The sequence below is a fragment of the Sapajus apella genome, unplaced genomic scaffold, assembly GCF_009761245.1.
Source record: "Sapajus apella isolate SASKATOON/1434 unplaced genomic scaffold, GSC_monkey_1.0 scaffold54, whole genome shotgun sequence".
In the NCBI taxonomy this organism is placed as follows: Eukaryota; Metazoa; Chordata; class Mammalia; order Primates; family Cebidae; genus Sapajus; species Sapajus apella.
The window spans coordinates 14,394,802-14,402,227 of NW_022436994.1; positions in this window are offsets into that span (position 1 = coordinate 14,394,802).

Here is a 7,426-nt window from a genome sequence, read left to right on the forward strand (position 1 = left end):
TTTTTTTTTTTTTTTTTTTGAGACGGAGTTTCACTCTTGTTACCCAGGCTGGAGTGCAAGGGCACGATCTCGGCTCACCGCAACCTCCACCTCCTGGGCTCAGGCAATTCTCCTGCCTCAACCTCCTGAGTAGCTGGGATTACAGGCACGTGCCACCATGCCCAGCTAATGTTTTGTATTTTTAGTAGAGACGGGGTTTCACCATGTTGACCAGGATGGTCTCGATCTCTTGACCTCGTGATCCACCCGCCTCGGCCTCCCAAAGTGCTGGGATTACAGGCTCCAGCCACCGCGCCCGGCTAGTCTTGTGAAGTTTTGTCCAATGTCTATCCCTAAAGTAGATGGAAATTTTTTCCATTAAGTTGGTGACTTCAGTATTTCTCTTTAGAAAAGTATATGCATAATGTAAACATTTAAATATATTGGTTACATAATGTGCATATTTATTTTTATATACTTGCTTATATACCACTTTATCAAATTATTATATAATGTATATTAACTATACATCTGGTAATGACAATGACAAATGAGCCTTCTTTGTGTTTTAGGGCCAGATAAAAAGGTAATTGGTTAATAGCCATTTGTCATCATTGGTGAAAAATCAACTCAAAGTCATGTTTTATTATTTGAGTTATGAGCATTATCTATAAAATGACACCTTGACTGGGTGTGGTGGCTCACACCTGTAATCCCAGCACTTTGGGAGGCTGAGGCATGAGGATCACTTGAACCCAGGAGTTCAAGGCCAGCCTGGGCAACAGAGAGAGTCTTCATCTCTACAAAAAAATTTAAAAAACACACCCACACACAAAAAGCTAGGCAGGCATAGTGGCACTCACCTGTGGTCCCAGTTAGGAGGCTGAGGTGGGAGGGTCCCTTGAGCCCAGGAGGTTGAGGTTATGGTGCCTCTGATCATTACACTGCACTACAGCCTGGGCAACAGAATGAAACCATGTCTCAAAAAAGAAAAAATCCATGACACGTTAACATCTGTACTATTTTATTTTATTTTCACAATTTTGTGAGATACAAATTTTTCAAAGAAATAGACTGAGCCGGGCGCGGTGGCTCACGCCTGTAATCCTAGCACTTTGGGAGGCTGAGGTGGGTGGATCACCTGAGGTCAGGAGTTCAAGACCAGCCTGGCCATCATGGTGAAACCTCATCTTAAAAAAAAAAGAAATAGACTGAGAGTGCTGAAAGACTAGCCCTCTGAGACTAGTTTTTAAAGACTTAAAAACTCTACAGTTGTCAAGTAGCATACCTAAACAAGTAGCGTACCTAAACTCATATCTTGAGATTCTCAAATACATTGTTTATTTTAATACTTTATACCAGGGTCACCAGCTTGATATGACAGTTATGCCAAAGTGTATTTATAATATGGACATTTCTGGCTTATTATTGATTGCCTGCAGCATCTCCAAAATTCAGCCAAACTTGTTTTTAAAACTGAAAAGTACAATTTTTTTTTTCTTTTTTTTAAAGATGGGGTTTCACCATGTTAGTCAGGCTGGTCTTGAACTCCCGACCTCAGGTGATCCGCCCACCTTGGCCTCCAAAGTGCTTGGATTACAGGCATGAGCCACCACGCCCGGCCTGAAAAGTACAATTCTTATGTTTATGGCTATGTCTTTACCGGCTTGAAGACAGGCACTTTGTTTTATTAATTTTTGTATCCTTCATAGTGTCCTTAATAAGGACTCAGAAAATATTTTGGGGATGAATAAAGTATATTGTGATGTTTGGTTGAAGTGGGGGAAAAAACCTGATACAGTCACCTCAGAAACTTTTTTAGGAGGCTGTACACATTTTCAGCACACTCAGTAAAGATAGTTTTTGTTTGTTTGTTTGTTTGTTTTTTCGTTTTTTTTTTTGAGATGGAGTCTCACTCTGTTGTCCAGGCCGGAGTGTAACAGCACGATCTCAGCTCACTGCAACCTCCACCTCCTGGGTTCAAGTGATTCTCCTGCCTCAGCCTCCTGAGTAGCTGGGATTACAGGTGTGTGCCACCACGCTCAGCTAATTTTTGTATTTTTAGTAGAGACAGGGTTACACCATCTTGGCCAGGCTGGTCTTGAACTCCTGACCCTGTGATCCACCCACCTGGGCCTCCCAAAGTGCTGGGATTACAGGCGTGAGCCACTGTGCCTGGTTGTTTGTTTCGTTTTACACTTTAAATTGGTGGAAACATTGCCTCAATTTCCCATTTCATTTTTGATATCATGCTTTGGAGAGATAAGCTTAAAGTAGGTGCTGGAAATGACAGTCACCTGTATAATATGCTTCTGGATATGTTTGTTTGGGCTTAGATATTCCAGATGACCCACAACAAAAGGGTCATCTAGAGTATCTAAACACAATTTTAATGAGAATGTCTAGAGAGTGGGGTTATGACAATTTAGGTCTTCATAATTCTTCCCTTCATGTCGACGACCCTTGTGGAATACATATTTCTATACTTTTTCTATCAAGTGATTAAAGGATAATACTATTAAGGATAATACCATTTGGTTCCCAAATGTGACTGCTTATGAGAATCGCCTGTATGGTTTCAAAGGAAATTCAGATTCTCAACTTCTACTCTAAACATAGAAAATATTTAGATTTAGGATTAGAAAATATTGGGTGAAGTCCAAGGCATCTGTAACTGTAATAACACTCTCCCTCGAATTCCAATGATCAGTCAGGTTTGGGAAATTCTGGTTTCAATAACTTGTTCAAGGTCACACAGAACGCTAAATAGAACCAGCAACTAACTCAAGTCTTTTGAGTCCAAGTTAAATATCTTTTCATTGGACTTCTGCTGTCCTTTTACTGACAGTATATGATGGGGTAGGATGAAGAGGTGGGGAGAAAAGTAGCAATTTTAGTTTTTTTATTTTTATTTTTTACCATATTACATGGTTTTAAGATTAAATGAGCTAACATCCATAGAGTGCTTAGAACAGTATCTGGCACATATTAATTAAATGTAACTGTTCAATGAATGGGTATTGTCCAGTCACGGCATTCACTTTACCTGGGGTTAAATTAGGATATCAACTTTTTCTATGAAGAAAAAAGAATGTATGTAAATAAAGGTGGAATCTTTAGCTTTTATTTGTCATGGAAGCCCTGAATTTATTTAGCTGAAGATATTTCCATATTGTTTCTTTTCATCTTTTCTGATATATTAAGAAAATTTTAATGATATACTTATTAAATAAAATTGGATGTATAGCTGCGTAGTATTTTTATATTCTCTAATTTAGGATATAAGATAAGGATTTTACATTGTCTTCCTATCACTGAACTAGCTCCAAAATTGATTCTTATTGGCATGTAATTAAGTATTCAGTGTTTAGAAGTCATTGCTTGGCTTGATCTTCCAGATGAAATATTTCCCCAAGGTAATAGATATGCTTGCTTCTATTTTATTCCCTTATTTCTCTGCAAGTTTTTTCAGTCTTTCAATCCTGAACAAGTTTTTATACTTGTTATAAATAAAATTATGCATTTTCATTACTAGTAAGTGAAGAACCCAATTTAATGCTTTAAAATGTTCTTTGATACACTTGGACAAAGTCTGAGAAAATAGGCCTTTGATCAGTACTTGTCACTATGAAAATTGACATCCATTTTAGTTTTTTGTTCAGTTTTATAAGTTGTATTATTTTTGAGGGATTACCCCATGCCCAGCATCAATTTCAAGTGGCTCCTGTATTCTTTTAATGTGTGCGTGTGTGTGTGTGTGTGTGTGTGTACACAATATCTTCATGCAGAATGCTGATTTAATTTTAAAATATACTTTGTCAAAATGAATAACTATATCATAAATGGATTGATTTATCCTGGAAAAAGGTAGAAGTAGAGATAGACCAGAACAGAAGATATTTAGAATGTCAGGAGGGATCTGGCAGGTAGAATAGATCAGACTAACAGAGAAGCCAAAAGAAGAATCAGGTATCATCAGTGATGAGGCAGCTACTGTCTGAATCCAGAGTCAGCCAAGGAAATGGGGTTAAATTACCACTTGTGAAATATTTATGGTATTTCAGACAGTGTATAAGGCACTTACCAAAACAAGAAATGGCTGTCTGGGTCCCATGAATCTAGGTAGTTTGAGACTTGAGAGTCAGAGAAAATAGTACTAATAAGCAGGATATTTATATTACTTTGTATTTCTATACTTACATACTTTATTATAAGAATTTAATAATAAAATGAGATAGTGCATGTTTTTACTTATAATCAAATTAACAAGTTTTGAACTATATTCATTCCTTCCTCCTTCATTCTTTTTTACAATAGAGGCCATCATTCAATGTGTATTCTAGGTCTTGGCTACTCCTGTCTATTAGGGACCTTCGTCCATCAATTATTCTCTTTCTGTTGTGTCTTCAGCCTCTCTTTACTGGTTCCTTGCCATTAGCATTCTCCTTTGTTTAAAGTGTCTTCTTTGTGCATATCTTCCTCGTAGCTTCTTCTCAAATTCTCCTTTCTCCTAAAGAGAATTTTTGGGAGAATTATCTATGCTTGCTTATCACCAATTCCTCACCTCCAAGTTACCTCCAACCATATATAATTAGACGTTTACCCCCAATACTGCTGTGAAACTACTCTTAATAAACTTGCCAAAATCATTCCTCCTATGAGAGATATCTTATTTGTTAATGTTTCAACAGCATTTGAAGCTGTTGACCATTCTTTCCTTTCTGAAACAATCTTTTCTCTTGGCTTCTGTGATACCGTGCATAACTATTTCATTGTCCTTTGGATGCTTCTGTCTTTGCTTAAATATTGTCACTCTAAGGAATTCTAGGGCTCTTATCACTGTAGTCTAGTCTCCACATTCTTTTTGGATGATCTCATCTATACCCATGGTTTTATACACCCATGGCTTTACTTTCTATATTTTAGTGACTTCTAGCTATAAGCTCACTCCTAAGCTTGAAATCTATATATTTAATTCCCTATCTGATATCTCTTGAGTGTTTTGTAGGTAGCCAGCTCAAACTAGGCAGTCCAAACTGAACTGATGATAGCCAAATGACCAAAGCCAGAAATCTAAATGCTTGCTTCGAATTTTCTCTCTACTTCTTACACATCCATTCATTTACCAGGCTGTGCTAAATCTGCCTCCTCATTATTTCTCAGAATCACTCATTTAACTGTTTCCACTACCACTTTCCTAATCCAAGCCATTGTTACCACCTTAATATTGTTGCAGCACAGATTCAATGGGTTCAGACTTTTCCTGCTCTAAACTCGGTCTTCATTGTGCAACCATCATGATCTGGGAGGCAAATGTGATAACTCCTCTGCTTAAACTACTTTAATACTTCCATTAATCTCAGGATAGTCTGGAATGGCTTGTCTTTCTTCCTAAGAGGGCAAGAACTCTGTTTTGTGTGCTGTTATTATGCCTATATTGGCTCAATTTGATTCTTTTAAGATGAATCATGGGCAAGTATTATGAAGGAAAGTACTTTCTGTGTTAATCAAGAGATAAGTTAGGTTATACTGCAGTAGCAGAAAACTTCAAAATCCTAGTGGCATAACATCACAAAAGCTTATTGCTTGCTCATGCTACATATACTCTCCTCACTGTTACCTAAGAACCTACCTGTTGGAAGTTTCTTTCCTTCTCACTGTTACCTAGGAACCTACCTGTTGGAAGCACCAAGTGACATGTGTTTTCACAGTCACTCCAGGTGACTGTCAGGTACAGAAAACATGGCAGATCTTGCACTGGTTGTTAAAGTGACATACTTGCACTCATAATTCATTGACAAAGCAAGTCACATGTCATGCCTATGCAAAGCAGATAATCAAACCATATGTCTGGAAGGAGAGGGAAACATAAACATTTATATATAGCCCAATTATATCATGCCCTCTATCCTAGTTGAGACTGTTTTGGTGGCAGGTGACATAAAACCAGCTCAATCAGCCGGGCGCGGTGGCTCACGCCTGTAATCCCAGCACTTTGGGAGGCCGAGGCGGGTGGATCACGAGGTCAAGAGATCGAGACCATCCTGGTCAACACGGTGAAACCCCGTCTCTACTAAAAATACAAAAAATTAACTGGGCATGGTGGCGCGTGCTTGTAATCCCAGCTACTCAGGAGGCTGAGGCAGGAGAATTGCCTGAACCCAGGAGGCGGAGGTTGCGGTGAGCCGAGATCGCGCCATTGCACTCCAGCCTGGGTAACAAGAGCGAAACTCCGTCTCAAAACAAACAAACAAACAAACAAACAAAAAAAAAAAAACCCAGCTGAATCTAGCTAAGGAATGGTGAGAAAAATATCCCTTCAAATTTAAAAAGAGAATGAAAAACCAGTGTGGTGGCTCATGCCTGTAACCCCAGCACTTTGGGAGGCTGAGGTGGGAGGACTGCTTGAGGCCAGGAGTTTGAGACCAGCCTAGGCAACATAGCATAATTTTGTTTTTGTTTTTTGTTTTTGAGATGGGGTCTCCCTCTGTTGCCCAGACTGGATTGAGGCTCACTGCAATCTCTGCCTCCCGGGTTCAAGTGATTCTCCTGCCTCAGCCTCCTGAGTAGCTGGGACCACAGGCACACACCACCATGCCCAGGTAATTTTTATATTTTTAGTGGAGATGGGGTGTTGTCATGTTCGCCAGGCTCGTCTCAAACTCCTAACCTCAAGTGATCTGTTCACCTTGGCCTCCTAAAGTGATGGGATTTCAGGTGTGAGCCACAGTGTTCGGCCTCGCTTATTTAAAAAAAAAAAATTAGCCGGGCATGAGGGCCTGCAACTGTACTCCCAGCTACTCAGGAGGCTGAGGCATGAGGGACTGCTTGAGCTCAGGAGTTCAAGTTTACAGTGAGCTATGATTGCACCACTGCACTCCAGCCTGGGCAACGGAGCAAGACACTGTTAAACAAAAGAGCGTGAGGAGGGGGATTATAAGACAACAGATCATAAAATTGAAAAAAGTTTAACAACTGAAAATGCAGGCGTATACTTGGGCCTCAGTGATAACTGGAACCAGGACTCTTCCTCCAAATCTTGTCTCTGTTTCTGTAGGTTTACTTCACTTCCCTCCATTTCAGAATGAATGACTGCTCATATGGCCACTGATATCTCCCAGTCCTCATACCTCATGGCTGCCACCACACCAGAGAGGGCTGTCTTTTGGTTTTGTTTTTCCGGTTTCCTTAGTAAATCTTGGGTTGAAGCTCTGAATGGTTTGGTGGGAGTCCTGTGTCCACTATTAGACTAGCCATCTAGGAGCCAGGATATAGAGTCATAGAGCACAACCATGATGCCTGCTACTCACCCCTCAAAGGGCCTGTGATGGTTAATTTTATGTATCAGCTTGGCTGGGCTGTGGTAACTAGCTATTTAATCAAACTCTAAGTGTGGACGTGAAGGCATTTTGTATATGTGGTTAACACCCGCAATCAGTTGACTTTA